Here is a 17,689-nt window from a genome sequence, read left to right as displayed (position 1 = left end):
AACCCGTTAGGTATCTTATCTGACTCAGACAAAATTCCATTTCGCCCTTACTACTCGTTCAAAGATCTATTAGGAGGTGTAGCATTGCTAGCCTTCTTTATGATTGTTTTATTCTTCCCCTACGCATTAGGGGATCCAGATAATTATATCCCAGCTAACCCACTCAACACACCTCCTCATATTAAACCAGAGTGGTATTTTCTATTTGCCTATGCTATCTTACACTCTATCCCAAATAAGCTAGGAGGAGTAATCGCCGTAGTCCTATCAATTATAGTACTAGCTATATTTCCACTTCTCCACGCATCTAACCAACGGGGCCTAATATTCCGACCCATTAGCCAAGTCCTATTTCGAGTCCTAGTATCAGACCTACGTATTCTAACCTGAATTGGAGGCCAGCCGGTAGAATCCCCCTTTATCATTATTGGTCAAATCGCATCTATCCTTTACTTCACCATCATCCTGCTACTTTTTCCAGTTGCCAGATTAATTGAAAATAAAATACTTAAATGAAGACTGCTTTTTTTGTTTTTTGTTTTTTGTTTTTTTTTGGCTAGTCCTGGGCCTTGGACTCAGGGCCTGAGCACTGTCCCTGGCTTCTTCCCGCTCAAGGCTAGCACTCTGCCACTTGAGCCACAGCGCCGCTTCTGGCCGTTTTCTGTATATGTGGTGCTGGGGAATCGAACCTAGGGCCTCGTGTATCCGAGGCAGGCACTCTTGCCACTAGGCTATATCCCCAGCCCAAGACTGCTTTAATAGTATAAAAATTATATAGGTCTTGTAAACCTAAGACCAAAAACTTATTTTCTTAAAGCACTCAGGGAAAGAACATAATCCTACCCCCAGCCCCCAAAGCTGGAATTCTTAGTTAAACTATTCCTTGTACTTGGGAGATTTAACAAATTTAGACTATCTTGCTAGGATTAAATTTTAGTCCTTTAAAAATAAAATTGCAGTGCATATTATGATTTATCATCCATTAACCGTAAAATGCTTACTCTCCATTAAATCATTACTCACATGCTTATAAGCAAGTACTAACCACCCATAGAGTACATTTACATTATATGTATAATCCACATTAATGTTATACAACACGGATATTGTACCGTACAATAAGTTAATGCTAGTCAACAATAATACCTCCATCCACATTAGTCCATTAAGTTCATCAGCCCTTGAACACATGGATATCACCTGCTGTTTGTTGTTCCTTAATCTACCAACCTCCGTGAAACCATCAACCCGCCCACTCGGCCTACCCCTCTCTCTCCTGGCCCATAAAACTTGGGGGTAGCTATTATGAAACTATACCTGACATCTGGTTCTTACCTCAGGGCCATAAAACTAAGATCGCCCACACGTTCCCCTTAAATAAGACATCTCGATGGATTAATGTCTAATCAGCCTATGATCAACATAACTGCTCTGTCATACCCCTGATATTTTTTTATTTTCGGTATGCTGTGACTCAGCTAAGCCATCAAGGCATGGATGCAGTCAATTGATCTGTAGCTGGACTTATTAACTAACATTCTTGTACCTCATAATTATCAGAATAGTGACATATTAATTAATGCTCGAGGACATGAAAAAAATTTATACCAAAATAATACTCTAACTTGTTCACAAAAAAAATTTATTTCCCCCCTTTAGGAGATTAACACTTATTTATTAGAGCTATAGAGATAGTACTGCAAGGGAAAGATGAAAGAACTAATTAAAGTAAGACAAAGCAAAACTAAAACCTTTTACCTTTTGCATAATGGATTAACTGGAACAAGTTTGACAAAAAGGATTTTGGCCAAATACCTCACAATCAGACGAGCTACCTTTGAATAGCTAAACAGAGCCAACTCGTCTATGTAGCAGTATATGTAGTGAGATAATTTGAAGGTAGAGGTGAAAAGCCTACCAAGCCTGATGATAGCTGGTTGTCCAGCAAAGAATTTTAGTTCAACTTAAAATTTACCCTGTATATAAATAAATTAAATGCAAATTTTATTGTTAATATGAAGAGGTACAGCTCTTCAGAATTAGGATTCAACCTTTTCTAGTGAATAATTAACGAACAATTCATAGTTGGCCTAAAAGCAGCCACCAATTAAGAAAGCGTTCAAGCTCAATACTAACTAAGTATAAGTATTGCTAGAGACTGTAAAAAGTTCCTAGAAAAACACTGGACCAATTTAATTTTTCTTTCTTTATTGAATGCACTAATGTTAACATAAGTAATAAGAATTATTTCCCTGACATAAGTGTATACCCACCGGAATAAATCACTGGTAGTTAACACTAACGTTTTAAAAACTCTTTATTAATCTAAAATCTACAAAACTAATGTTAATCCAACACAGGTATGTCATTAAGGAAAGATTTAAAAGTGTAAAAGGAACTCGGCAAACACAAGCCCTGCCTGTGTATTAGAGGCACCACCTGCCCAGTGACTAATGTTAAACGGCCGGGGTATCCTGACCACGCAAAGGTAGCATAATCATTTGTTCCTTAATTAGGGACTTGTATGAATGGCATGACGAGGGCTTAACTGTCTCTTACATTTAATCCATGAAATTGACCTTTCTGTGAAGAGGCAGAAACAAAATAATAAGACGAGAAGACCCTATGGAGCTTAAATTAATTTTCTACCAAATACTATATTTATCCTAATAGGAATAAGCAGTAACAAGTTAGAAAAAAAATTTTGGTTGGGGTGACCTTGGAGAAAAAATAATCCTCCGAAAGACCAAGATCTAGACCCGTGAGTCGAAATTAATATATGTCATCTTTGATCCAGAAATTCTGATCAATGGACCAAGTTACCCTAGGGATAACAGCGCAATGTCATTAAAGAGTCCATATCGATAATGGGGTTTATGACCTCGATGTTGGATCAAGACATCCAAATGGTGCAGCAGCTATTAAAGGTTCGTTTGTTCAACGATTAAAGTCCTACATGATCTGAGTTCAGATCGGAGAAATCCAGGTTGGTTTCTATCTATTTACTATTTCTCCTAGTACGAAAGGACCAGAGAAATAAGGCCAACTTTATCCAAAGCGCCTTAATGCTTAATTAATGAATTGTTTCTTAATTAAGTTAGCATGTACAAAACAAGCCCCAAGATAAGGGACTGTTAAGATGGCAGAGCAAGCAATTGCATAAGACTTAAAACTTTATTATCAGAGGTTCAACTCCTCTTCTTAACAACATGTTTATTTTAAATTTTCTTACATTTATTGTTCCAGTTTTACTAGCAATAGCCTTCCTAACCCTACTGGAACGCAAAATTTTAGGCTATATACAATTATGAAAAGGACCAAATGTTGTAGGCCCATACGGTATTTTTCAACCATTCGCTGACGCTATAAAACTATTTATTAAAGAACCAATACGTCCAGACACCTCCTCCTTAATCCTATTTTCAATTTCCCCTATCCTAGCTTTTGCACTAGCCCTATCCCTATGAATTCCCTTCCCAATTCCACACTCCTTAATCAACATGAATATAGGTTTTTTATTTATCTTACCAGCATCAAGCATAGCAGTGTACTCTATTTTATGATCAGGTTGAGCATCAAATTCTAAATACACTATATTCAGAGCACTCCGAGCCATAGCCCAGACCATTTCATATGAAGTAAGCCTAGCAATTATTCTCTTGTCAACAATATTGCTAGCTGGCCCATTCTCAATACTCTCTTTATCACTGTCTCAAGAATATATCTGAATAATTATCCCAGCATGACCCCTAACCATGATTTGATTCATTTCTACACTAGCCAAGACAAACCGAGCCCCTTTTGACTTAACTGAAGGTGAATCTGAATTAGTCTCAGGCTTCAATGTTGAATATGCTGCAGGACCATTTGCCTTGTTCTGTATAGCAGAATATATAAATATCATTTTAATAAATGCCCTTACCACTATTTTATTTTTTGGTCCAACCTATTCAATTCTTAATCCCAAAATGATATCTCCATACCTAGTCGTAAAAATTTTAATCTTGACTACTTTATTTTTATGAATTCAAGCATCATATCCACACTTCTGATATGACCAACTTATACATCTCCTATGAAAAAATTTTCTTCCCCTAACCCTGGCCCTATCTATGTATGTGGCACATTTCTCTACTTATATGTATGGCGAGCATGCCACCACTTATATAGAAATATGTCTGACAAAAGAGTTACTTTGATAGAGTAAATCATAAAGGTTATACTCCTTTTATTTCTAGAATTGTAGGACTGGAACCCAACCAAAGAACTCAAAATTCTTCGTGCTACCTATTACACTAAACTCTAGTAAGGTAAGCTAATTAAAGCTCTCGGGCCCATACCCCGAAAATGTTGGTTTTAACCCTTCCCATACTAATTATTGTATTTATAATAATATTATTTACTATATTCATAGGAACATTATTAGTCCTTATTACCTCACACTGAATATACATATGAATAGGGCTAGAAATTAGCATACTAGCAATCATCCCCCTGATAATTTATAACAAAAATCCCTGCTCAACAGAAGCCGCCACAAAATATTTTTTTAACTCAAGCCACAGCATCTATAATCCTTATATTCTACATCTTAAACAACCTCGATTCATCTGGCCAATGAGTCATAATGGATCTAAAAGATAATATATATCAGTATCTCATAACAATTGCCCTAGCCATAAAACTAGGCCTGGCTCCATTCCACGTTTGAGTACCAGAGGTCACCCAAGGAATTCCCCTATTCTCTGGTATAATTCTACTGACATGACAAAAACTAGCCCCCATCTCAATCATATATCAAATAGCCAACAACCTAAATATAAACATAATAAGATTAATAGCCATATTATCTATTCTTATCGGAGGTTGAGGAGGCCTAAACCAAACTCAAATGCGAAAAATCCTAGCATATTCATCCATCACACATATGGGATGAATAGCAGCAGCAACAATATATAATCCAACTGCAATAATACTTAATTTATTTATTTGTATTATACTCACAATTAACATATTTTTATCCTTAGACTTTTTATCAGCCAACAATACCACAACTCTAACCATAGCATGAAATTCTACCCCACTTATAACTTTAATTATCCTGGTAACACTTAGATCATTGGGAGGTCTTCCACCCCTAACAGGATTCTTACCTAAATGATTTATCATTCAAGAGATAGTAATAAACAAAAACATTACAGTAAGTATGTGCATAGTAATATCAGCCCTACTAAACCTCTACTTCTACCTAAGATTAATTTATTCATCTGCCCTTACATTATTCCCCCTACCAAATAATAACAAATTTATATGATGAATATACAACTACAAAAGTCTTCTACCTATCCCAACCCTTCTTTTTTTATCCTCATTATCTCTACCTCTATCCCCATTACTATATTCTCTGCGTTAGAAATTTAAGTTAATCAAAGACCAAGGGCCTTCAAAGCCCTAAGTAAACTTTCAAGTTTAATTTCTGTATCTAAGGACTGTAAGACTAATCCTACATCTTCTGGACGCAAGCCAACAGCTTTTCTTAAGCTAAATTCTCACTAGATTGGTAGGATACAGACATATGAAATTTTAGTTAACAGCTAAATACCCTAAGTCATCTGGCTTCAATCTACTTCTCCCACCAAGAAAAAAAAAAAAAAAAAAAAAGGCGGGAGAAGTCCTGGCAGGATTGCAGCTGCTCCTTTGAATTTGCAATTCAATGTGAAATTTCACCTCAGGACTCTGATAGAAGGGGGCCTACCCCTGTACTTAGATTTACAGTCTAATGTCTTGCTCAGCCATCCTATCTTTACTTACGTTCGTTAATCGTTCATTATTTTCAACTAATCATAAAGACACTGGAACCCTATACCTTATATTTGGAGCATGAGCAAGAATAGTGGGCACAGGTCTAAGCATCCTTATCCGTGCTGAACTTGGTCAGCCCGGAGCCCTATTAGGGGATGACCAAATCTATAATGTAGTTGTAACCGCCCACGCATTTGTTATAATCTTCTTTATAGTCATGCCTTTTATGATTGGAGGATTTGGGAACTGATTAGTACCATTAATAATCGGAGCACCTGATATGGCACATCGTCAAATGATAATATGAGCTTCTGATTATTACCTCTGTCTTTTCTACTCCTTCTAGCCTCCTCAATAGTGGAAGCAGGAGCTGGAACAGGATGAACTGTATATCCTCCACTTGCGGGTAACCTAACCCATGCAGGAGCATCTGTGGATCTTACTATTTTCTCCCTGCACCTTGCAGGTGTATCCTCAATTCTAGGTGCTATTAATTTTATTACTACTATTATTAGTATAAAACCCTCAGCAGTCTCTCAATACCAAACACCATTATTCGTGTGATCGGTACTCATTATGGCAGTCCTTCTACTCCTCTCCTTACCAGTCCTGGCCGCAGGCATTACTATGCTCCTCACAGATCGTAACCTTAATACAATATTTTTTGACCCTGCTGGAGGCGGGGACCCTATTCTATATCAACATCTATTCTGATTCTTTGGCCACCCTGAAGTCTGTATTCTTATTTTACCATGGTTTTGAATTATTTCACACATTGTAATGTATTACTAGGGTAAAAAAGAGCCTTTTGGTTATATAGGAATAGTTTGAGCCATGATGTCCATTAGATTCTTTGGCTTTATCATATGAGCCCATCATATATTTACTGTTGGAATAGACGTCGATACTCGAGCATACTTTACCTCTGCTACCATGATTATTGCAATTCCTACAGGAGTGAAAGTATTTAGCTGACTGGCCATGCTTCACGGTGGTAATATCAAATGGTCACCAGCCATATTATGAGCGCTAGGCTTTATTTTCTTGTTCACAGTCGGGGGTTTAACAGGCATTGTATTGTCCAACTCCTCCTTAGACATTGTTCTTCACGATACTTACTATGTAGTAGCCCATTTTCATTATGTCTTATCCATAGGAGCTGTCTTCTCTATTATAGGCGGATTCGTTCACTGATTTCCTTTATTTACAGGTTATACTCTAAATGATATATGAGCTAAAATTCACTTTACAATTATATTCACCAGAGTTAACATTCTTTCCCCAACACTTCCTTGGTTTAGCAGGCATGCCACGAGCATACTCAGACTACCCAGACAACATGAAATAGTTTCATCAATAGGCTCATTTATTTCTCTAACCGCAGTCATTCTTATAATTTTCATGATTTGAGAGGCTTTTGCATCTAAGCGTGAAGTAAAACTTGTTGAACTGACTTCAACTAACCTAGAATGAATTCATGGGTGTCCTCCACCCTTCCACACATTTGAAGAACCAGCTTTCCTAAAAATTTCACGCTAAGAAAGGAAGGACTTGAACCCCCTAAAACTGGTTTCAAGCCAGTATCATATAACCAATATGTCCTTCTCAATAAAGATATTAGTAAAAAAATTTATACAACCTTGTAAATGTTAAATTATAAGTGAAACTCTCAAATATCTTACATGGCATAGCCTCTTCAACTCGGCCTTCAGGATGCCACTTCCCCTATGATAGAGGAATTAACTAGCTTTCATGACCATACGCTAATAATTGTTTTTCTTATTAGCACGCTAGTATTATATATTATTTCTCTTATACTTACAACCAAATTAACTCACACTAGTACAATAGATGCCCAAGAGGTTGAGACAATTTGAACTATTCTCCCAGCCATTATTCTAATCATAATTGCCCTCCCTTCATTACATGTACTGCACATGATAGACGAAATTAACAACCCTGCCTTAACAGTAAAGACTATAGGTCATCAGTGATATTGAAGCTATGAGTACACAGACTATGAAGACTTAACATTTGATTCATACATAATTAATACATTGGACCTAAAGCCAGGTGATCTTCGTTTACTGGAAGTTGATAACCGAGTCGTTCTTCCTATAGAATTACCAATCCAGATATTAATTTCATCTGAAGACATCTTGCATTCTTGGGCATACCATCCCTGGGCTTAAAAATGGATGCTCTCCCTGGACGTCTTAATCAGGCAACAGTATCATCTTCTCGGCCTGGCCTATTTTATGGACAATGTTCAGAAATTTGTGGCTCCAACCACAGCTTCATGCCTATTGTCCTAGAAATAGTCCCACTAAAATGCTTTGAAGCATGGTCCGCTTCAATATAGCCACCATTGTGAAGCTATATTAGCATTAACCTTTTAAGTTAAAGATAGAATTAGATAATTCCACAATGAAAAATGTCTCAACTCGACACTGCACCATGATTCACCATAATTTCTGGAACCCTAATTGCCCTATTCATTTTATTCCAATTAAAAATTAAAAACTTTAACACTTATAATTACCCAACCATTCAATCCTCTAAACCATTTAAAGTAATTTCACCTTGAGAATCTAAATGAACGAAAATTTATTTACCTCTTTTATCGTCCCCTCATTCTTAGGCCTTCCACTAGTAATTATTATTATTATTTTACCCTCAATTATATTTCCCACACCAAAACGTCTAATTGACAATCGGCTAAAAACATTGCAATCATGAATAATTCAATTAATTACCAAACAAATAGTACTAATTCACTCCTCTAAAGGATGGTCTTGGGCCCTTATATTAATTTGTACTATTTCTTTCATTGGCTCAACTAATCTTCTAGGATTACTCCCACATTCATTTACTCCAACCACACAGCTATCAATAAATCTAGCCATAGCTATTCCTCTATGAGCAGGAACTGTATTACTAGGTTTTCGCCACAAAACCAAATCCTCTCTAGCCCATTTTCTACCCCAACACCACTACCACTAATTCCTATATTAATTATTATTGAAACTATTAGTTTATTTATTCAACCAATCGCCCCTGCTGTACGGTTAACAGCAAATATTACAGCTGGTCGCTTATTAATTCATTTAATTGGGGGAGCTACCCTAGCTATTTTACCTATCAGCCCATCAGGCTCTGCAATTACATTTATTGTATTACCCCTACTAACAATGCTAGAACTAGCCGTAGCCCTCATTCAGGCCTACGTTTTTACACTACTGGTTAGCCTATATCTCCATAACAACACATAATGACACACCAAACACATGCCTTTCACATAGTAAATCCTCGCCCATGACCATTAACCAGAGCCCTATCAGCACTGTTTCTAACTTCAGGCATTATTATATGATTTCACTTCAATTCCGCAACCCTTTTAATTATTGGAGTGCTAACAAATATATTAACAATATATCAATGATGACAAGACATTGTTCAGGAAGGAACATTTCAAGGCCATCATACCCCTGTAGTGCAAAAAGGCCTTCGCTATGGGATAATTTTATTCATTATTTCGGAAGTATTCTTCTTTGCAGGATTCTTCTGAGCCTTCTACCACTCAAACCTTGCTCCTACGCCAGAGCTAGGCGGATGTTGACCACCTGTAGGTATTACACCCCTAAACCCCCTCGAAGTTCCACTACGCAACATATCTGTCTGTTAGCTTCAGGTGTATCCATCACATGAGCTCACCACAACTTAATGGAAGGCAGCCGTAATCACATAATCCAAGCTTTACTTATTACAATTATTTTAGGAATTTACTTCATAATCCTTCAGGCATCTGAATATATAGTCATCCTTCACTGTAGCTGATGGGGTCTACAGATCAACTTTCTTTATAGCTACAGGCTTCCATGGACTTCACGTTATAATTGGCACTACTTTCCTTTCAGTTTGCCTGACCCGTCAAATACCTTATCACTTTACATCCACCCACCATTTTGGTTTTGAAGCAGCAGCCTTACATTGGCATTTTGTAGACATAGTCTGACTGTTCTTTTATATTTCAATTTACTGATGAGGCTCATATTCTTTTAGTATATATCATATTTTTGACTTCCAATCAAAAGGCTTTGGTTCAATCCAAAAAAGAATAATAAATTTAGTTATTGCTTTAGGCATCAATTTTATATTAGCTACCGCACTAATCATTATTGCATTCTGAATCCCACAAATAAATATTTATTCAGAGAAAGTAAGTCCACACGAATGTGGGTTTGACCCAATTAGCTCGGCTCGACTACCTTTCTCAATGAAATTTTTCTTAGTAGCTATTACCTATTATTTGATCTAGAAATTGCCCTACTGCTGCCTCTGCCTTGAGCCTCACAATATTCATCAACCTATTCAACTATCTCAATAGCCCTAGCCCTAGTTGTTATCCTCTCACTAGGATTAGCATATGAATGATCGCAAAAAGGCCTAGAATGAGATGAATTAGTAGTTAATGTTAAAACAATTGATTTTGACTCATTGAATAATAATAGTTCATAACTACTAAATATGTCCTTCACCATGATGAACCTTAACATTGCATTTTTTGTTTCACTACTAGGTATATTAATGTTTCAGTCTCATTTAATATCATCTCTATTATGTTTGGAAGGCATAATACTAACGCTATTCTTAATAATAGTGCTTCTATCAACATCATTCCACATAACCTCATCCTATATAATGCCTATTATTATACTAGTCTTAGCTGCGTGTGAAGCAGCAGTAGAACTAGCCCTTCTAGTCAAAATTTCAAATAATTATGGCTCTGATTATGTACAGAATCTAAACTTTTTACAATGCTAAAAATTATTATCCCCATAACTATAATTATTCCTATAACTTGATTACCAAAACCCAAATTAATCTGAGTAAATTCAAATGCTCATAGCTTCCTAATTAGTTTTATTTGTATTCTTACTCTTCATTCACCCTACCAATCAGCATACTATTCAATCACATTCTTTTCAGTCTCCTTACCCCCTTCTAATTCTTACATCATAACTTACCCCCCTTATAATTATAGCTAGTCAACAACACCTATACAAAGATCCCCTATTATGAAAAACTTATACATCTCTTTACTAATTACACTTCAAGTATTACTTATAATAACCTTTTCATCTACAGAGCTAATCATATTCTATGTATTATTTGAAGCAACCCTAATTCCTACTTTAATTATTATCACCCGTTGGGGTAATCAAACAGAACGACTAAATGCTGTCTTTCAACTTTGCCTCAGCTTATTTTCTTCTGAATAACCCAGTGAACTAGTAGATTCTGAGAACAGTTCTTCATTGTTGAATATTCTTTAGTATATAAAGTGGATATTTCCTTTGTCTATGGTTTGGTAATAACAAAGGAAACTGTCTTTGCACCTTCACATAGTAATGCTTGGTGAAGGACCATGACATCAACATCCCACAGATGCAGGCTGGGGGGTTGGGAACACTTCTAGGTTCCACACAGCGGCCGTTGATAGGTCAGCTGCATGTATCACGTGATGATGGCTTCTCCACATGCTCTCAGTAAATCTTCAGCACTTAGAGCTTGTACGACTGGAAACTGTAACTTTAAAAAAAAAGAGATGGTAAATGGCAAGGACACAACTGCTCCTATAGATGTTGATTGACCACTTTGTTCCCCAAGTTTATTTTAGAGCTCACGCAAATTCAAGACTTGAGGCGGACACTAGATTTGTGTCAGTGGCAAAAACTTCTGGTAGTAGCTCTTGGTGACGTCAATAATCAGCTCCTGAGTGCATTCTGGGAGCTCCCCTGAGAAGAGTCCTGGGCATCCTGAGAAGACAGTGAAAGGTGGGACCACAGTTTCTGGAGGCAACCCTGTGCTGTCAAGAATTTTGCAGCAATCTTTCAACACACACCGGTGCCCGATCACACAGTTCTTGCCCACATGAAAATAAGAACCAGTCTGAGCAGCGTTGACCACACAGTCTTCCTCAATAAAGACATGTTCCCCGATATGTAAAGGAAAGAATGCAACATCTTTGCTGAACTTCTTGAACAGTGGCCTTAAGACACTTCAACTTTCACAACGCAGTGGCGTTCAACTCTTAAGTTTGCCAGATCTTCTTGAATAATACAGTCATTCATGATGATGGTCTTGCCATTGAGAACAATGTCCTGGCTCCCACAAAACACTGACTGGCGACTCACTTTATTTCCAGAGGCTTGTTGTAGCGCTGCTCACTCAGCTCGATGGCCGCAGTCCCAGCCTCTCTCCACACCGAGGGATGCAGTCAAAGCCTGGATGCCTGAGATTCCGGCTACTTCTCCCTCCTCTTGTCTTTAGTTCTCAACCCTCTTCCCCTTAATACCACCCCATTCCTTCTGATTACCCACATTTCGGTATTTCGTTTTGCTGCACCCTTAACTTCACCTCTCTAAGAATTTACACTGTTTGAGATCTCCTTTGAATCTGCTGTATTTCAGTTAATATATTTGCATGCACTTGCATACCACCCAACAAAGTTACTTCTAAGTTTATAAACTAAATTTACCTAAGTTTTGAAAGTCTCTCCTGGACTCTGATGAAAAGCCCTCAGGCAAGTGCTGAGGTATAGATGCTTGGGTTGAAAAGTTTCTAGTCTATACCTACAGAGCTGTTGAGCACTAAGGGCAAACAGAACAACCATGTTTGTCATGTATCACCACATGATACATTTCCTCACAACCTCCCTCAGATTTAACTAAAACTCTCTCTTTAATACAACTTGGAAACTTTAAACCTACTGAATCATAGAATCTAAACAACTTTCTTATAAAAATGCAGTATTTTTATTCTAATGCAATGGAAATTTCAATAAAACCCAGCAGTATTTAGTTTGCCCATAGCAAATTTCCTCAATGAATTCTTATCTATGACTTCAAAGTAGTGAGTAGAATATTGATCACAGTTGAGACTCAGTCCTTCCCAGAATATGTAATTCAGTTAGTATGAAGACATTACGAATGCGTTATAAGAAATGTCAGGTCTTCCAATAACTCTCTAGAAATCTCTTTCATAATGTTTCCTGTTCAAGCTGAGGGAAATTACTTTCTGTTCAGAAGTCAGGAACAGAATAAGTATAAAGCTATGTTTTCAGAGGGGAAAAAACCAATAGTAGCAACAATTTGGAATGCTAGGCATAGTGTTTTCCCAGACATGCTTGCAAGATGGTAATTTGGGTTCAGTCTTTGTGTGGAAAGCATAATGTACAAAATGGTTTTGATTGACATTCCCTTTCCATCATGTGAATGGAAGGGAGGAGAGCAACTTATTCAAAGCCAGAAAGAACAGAGAAGTTTGAAAGGCAACTCAAAACCAAACATACCAGGGCCACATAGTGTGAAGAAATACACTATGTCAATTATCTAGCTGCTTTTGTTGATTTGGAGTTGAGTTAGAAGAATAAGGTACAGGTCTCAGAAGGAGGGAATTCTCAGCTTGGTGCTTCTGTACATAAAAGTTATCTCTGGTTGCAGAATTTTATAACTAACATAGTCTATTCTGTGTGTAGTGGCAATCCAAACACATGATGCTTAGGGGACTTTCCAACTTTAGTTTGTTTTTTCAATAATTAAAAAGTAAGATATACCTTACTTTGTTCTTTTTTGGTGTCTGACATAGTCTGTATCTCTGACAGACTGTCATCTTTCTGTCTCATTCTGTTTTCATTTCTCTCTCTCTCTCTCTATATATATATATACACACATATACATATATATTTGATTTTCACCTTATCTAAGATATGATACTGCTGTCTTTTTCTATATATATATATACATATATACATATAAGATTTTCACCTTTTCTAAGATATGATACTGCTGTCTTTCTCTTTCTCTCTCTCTCTCTATATATATATACATATATATATATATATATATATATATATATATATATATATGACTTTCACCTTATCTAAGATATGATACTGCTGTATTTTTGGATTACTTAATCCTGGTTCCTTCTTTCTCCTCCTCTTATATGTGCATTTCTTGTGAATAATTATTCATGATTAGAGTATATTAATTGTACAAAGGAGTTTTATTGTAATATTCCCATATATGCATATAATTTACTTGGATCAAATGTACTCCCCTATAATTCTTTCATATCATCTCTTCTTTTAAAACAATTTTAGTGGATTTTATTAGCCTATTTTTAATTTAGTTTTTCTTTTTATTACTGTGATGGTCTTTAAGTTCAGGGTGTCACACATACTGAGCATGCTTGCACATGGACAGTGCTTTTCCACTTGAGTCATGCCTCCAGCCCAGTTTTTGCTGGTTATTTTGGAGACATACACAATGTCCTAATACTCTTAACTTAATCCTCTGAATCTCAGCCTCTGTAGTGGTTAGGGTTACAGGCCTGACCATTGGCATCCATTTATCTCCATCTGGTTGTTGCAAAGTACTTTTAAGAGAAAAGCAATGGAGTGGGAGTCTTTCACCTCTTCTTAAACTAACAAAGGAAATATGAGGTCTTGCATTTTATTGAGATGCTATATCTGCTTATTCAGTACAATATTATGATTTTTTATGTGTAGGCTTTATGCAAATGAATCAACCATGTACAAATAAAATTTTTATTATAACCAGTTGGAGATAACTACATCATTTTTAAATTCTTGAGGTTTGGGCCCTCTTATATGACCAAGCATAAATAATTAATTTTCCATTTCACTTTTTGGAAGGTTGGATAGGAAGGAAATGATCGTGCTGTAATGTCTCAACATGTAAGAGAACTCACATTCTCCAGAGCCATTTAATTTTATTAGGCACTGTTACTCTCTGGAGTTAGTGTTTATGCATATTTTTCTCTTCTTTAAAAAGCAGATCACTTTACATTCTCTTTGTAATTATTGTTGCTGTGGTGACAATACCAAGAATTGAACTCAGAGTCTCATACTTGCTGGGCAAACATTCTACCAATTGAGTCATGTCCTCAGTCTTTCCCTGATACTTTCTTCCTGGGCAGTCACAGATCATGAGGCTCTGGCCACCACTTCCTGAGTAAGTGGGATTTTTTTTCTTTCACTTTTAGTGCCCTTTATTAATTTCAGTAGATTGATATTTCCAGCTGAGATTCCAAATGTTCATTACCATACTCAGGTTGTTTACTATGATACACTCTTATTAATTTTGCCTGGGATGCCCTTAAATTGTGATTCCCTAATCCCCACCTCTTGACTGAATTCTTTAGTGTCTTCCTACCATGAAGAGAATGTGTCTAGCTCTCCCACACAGCTCTCGCTTCCTGTCTAATGTTGCTTGACTTCACTTTTCATTACTGTCTCCACTTACTTTGATACATGATTCTTGCTTTCCCTTTTACTTGCAATTATATTTCCAGTTCATCTAAGCATCTCCTCACATTGCCTCTTTTCCAAAAGGCAGTTGAACTAAAAAGGGACCAAGATATCAAAGATACCTGATCATAGCCTAGTACATGAGAAATGTCTAGAGGATCATCAAATATTAAGTCAGTTAAGAGTTTTATCTGGTGTGTTCTTTTAAAGAAGAGGTGTATGTAAACATCAAAATGAAGTTATATTCAAAGGGAAGTAAACCTAGAAATGAAAGCTAGTTAGTGATTCTGGTTTTGTTTAAGATTTTCTGTATGGGTTTTGTCCTCATTGCTTTTCCATCACCCCTGACTATACCTCTTAGTTAATATATCAGCTTCCAAGAGCAGCTATCCAAACCAGTCTTACAAATTACCCTATTCTCATTGCTTTACTTTTAATAGAAGCATATCGATCATAATATGATAATGTCTATAGACTGTCATCTTTGTAAAAATGGTACATGGTTTATCATGTTTACGCAAAAATGTTTTCCCTTAATGGGTAAGTAGCTGAAACATTTTAATATGAATTTCCAGAGTCAGATGATTGTCAACTGAACTTACTAAAACATTCTAATAACATCATCTTAAGAAAGGGTATTGAATTCCTTTACTTATATGATAGGAATATAAAATAGAGTAAGAAGGATACAAATATGTGTAGAAGGAGATTTTGTTGATGAGAATAATAAAAGACAATCATTACCATGGGAGGAGGGGAGAAAGAATTGAAATACTGCTTCATCCTTGGCTTTCCCTTGAGTAACAGTAACTTTACTGAGAATATTCAGGACTTCTATGTACTTGGAAGTTAGGAAACCTGGAAGATAGGTGTCTGACTTGCATTTGAAAGTGCTGGAGACTTGTAACAATGTGCGGGTGTCATCTGGATTGGCCTCTGGTTCTGCGCCAGCGTAATCTCCTTACTTTACCCAGAAGCTTTTCTACCAGAATTTAAAAATAGGTCAAACCACTCTAAAGGCATTCAAACCAGAGAAGGAAATGGATCACAGTAGTAGTAGAGAGAACGTGTCCAGCTGTAGGATTCTCCCTCAAACCAAATAAACCTGGATCATCTGCCTGATCCATCTGTAAAAGGTATTGAGCCAAGTAAGAATGGCTAGTTCTTTTTACCTGCTCATTGTCTCACTTAGGTTCAGAAGAAATAGAACAGAAGCTGATTCAAATGCCTTCTAAGAATGCTAATCTCACCTAATAGATCCCCTCACAAGGAGAGGGAAGAGGAGAAGTCTTAGTAACAAATAAAGATTAAAATACCAATTAATTACTGGGCACTGGTGGTTCACACCTGTAATCCTAGCTTCTCAGAAGGTTCATATGTGAGGAACCAGGTTTGAAGCTGGCAGAAAAGACCCATGACACGCTTATCTCCAATTAACCACTTAAAACACAGAAGTGGGGCTGTAGCTCAAAGTGGTGGAGCACTAGCCTTGGGCAAAAGAGCTTAAGGACAGTGCTCAGGTCCTAAGTTAAAAGCCCCAGGACCAACAAAAGAAAAAAAAACATTAATTCTTAGGACTGGATGTACTATAATAACTAATTTGGATTTTAATACTAATCTATTATCAAATTTCAATATGAATTGAATAATAAGGTTTACATCTAAAAACGAGCAAAAATATCACAATATTTGTGCAATTTTCTGTCCAAATATGTTCTCTATCGAATAATTTTTTGAAACAGCCTAAATGACAGGGAAGTAGATCATATCTAATTTCCTACTTCTTATGTGTTTAGTATATGTTAATCATATAATTTTAGATTACTGAAATTCTGGTAAAATAACTACATTTGCATACTTCTAAACAATGTCAGTAAAGCTTATATTGAAGAGTTAAAGTAAACCCCATTTTTAGGCAGCCCCCATTTTGTTACTTGTTTAAACTATGAGTAACCTAGGCCACCAATTATCCCGGCTAGCAGAATAAGCTTATTAGGGCCCAGCCGGTCAGGAAACTCCATGTTTAACTCTAACCACCTGGGAAAGCTTAACTCTAACCGCCCCGGAATGTCGCAAGCCCTGAGCCAATCAGATTTGTACCCGTATCCTAATCTTGCTTGAACACCTGATTGCTGTAACTTGTTTTTTTGCCTTTATAAGCTCTGTGAAATGTCAGCTCAGGGCCTTTCTCCTAAACTCCGCTGTGTCAGTGGGTAGGACAAGGCCCGATCTGCAGCTTGCCTGAATAAAGCCTTGCTTTTGCATTTTGGAACGTCTGGCTCTCGGTGGTCTTCTTGGTGGTCTTCTCGCGATTGGGCATAACAGTTGGGGGCTCATCCAGGATAACCTCAGAGATCCCTGAGACCCCAGGCTCCGAAGGTAAGAAAACAACGCTGTTGATTTGCCTTGTCCTGTCATTTGTCTGTTTGTCTGTTTTGTTTCCTCCTTGAGGACAGCTGTTCCAACTCGTATTTTTTGAAGGGGTTGTTGAAGCAGACGTTCTTGCACGACAATCCTGAAGGAACTGGGAGTTGTCCCAGATTCTACACA

At 36.9% G+C, this 17,689-nt stretch overlaps 1 long non-coding RNA gene and 1 pseudogene across 1 annotated transcript; one reads left to right on the top strand and one right to left on the bottom strand.

Moving 5' to 3' along the window:
• Positions 1 to 4,117: 4,117 nt before the first annotated feature.
• On the top strand, positions 4,118 to 10,777 carry LOC125367529. The gene is made up of 3 exons (XR_007214103.1): positions 4,118 to 4,380; positions 7,779 to 7,785; positions 10,765 to 10,777. It is a non-coding gene; the product is annotated as an uncharacterized LOC125367529 (long non-coding RNA).
• A 461-nt stretch (positions 10,778 to 11,238) lies between these two features.
• On the bottom strand, positions 11,239 to 12,478 carry LOC125367577 (annotated as a pseudogene).
• Positions 12,479 to 17,689: the final 5,211 nt, after the last annotated feature.

This window comes from Perognathus longimembris, chromosome 19, assembly GCF_023159225.1.
Source record: "Perognathus longimembris pacificus isolate PPM17 chromosome 19, ASM2315922v1, whole genome shotgun sequence".
NCBI classification, from domain to species: Eukaryota; Metazoa; Chordata; class Mammalia; order Rodentia; family Heteromyidae; genus Perognathus; species Perognathus longimembris.
This window is presented reverse-complemented; position numbering and strand designations above follow the sequence as displayed.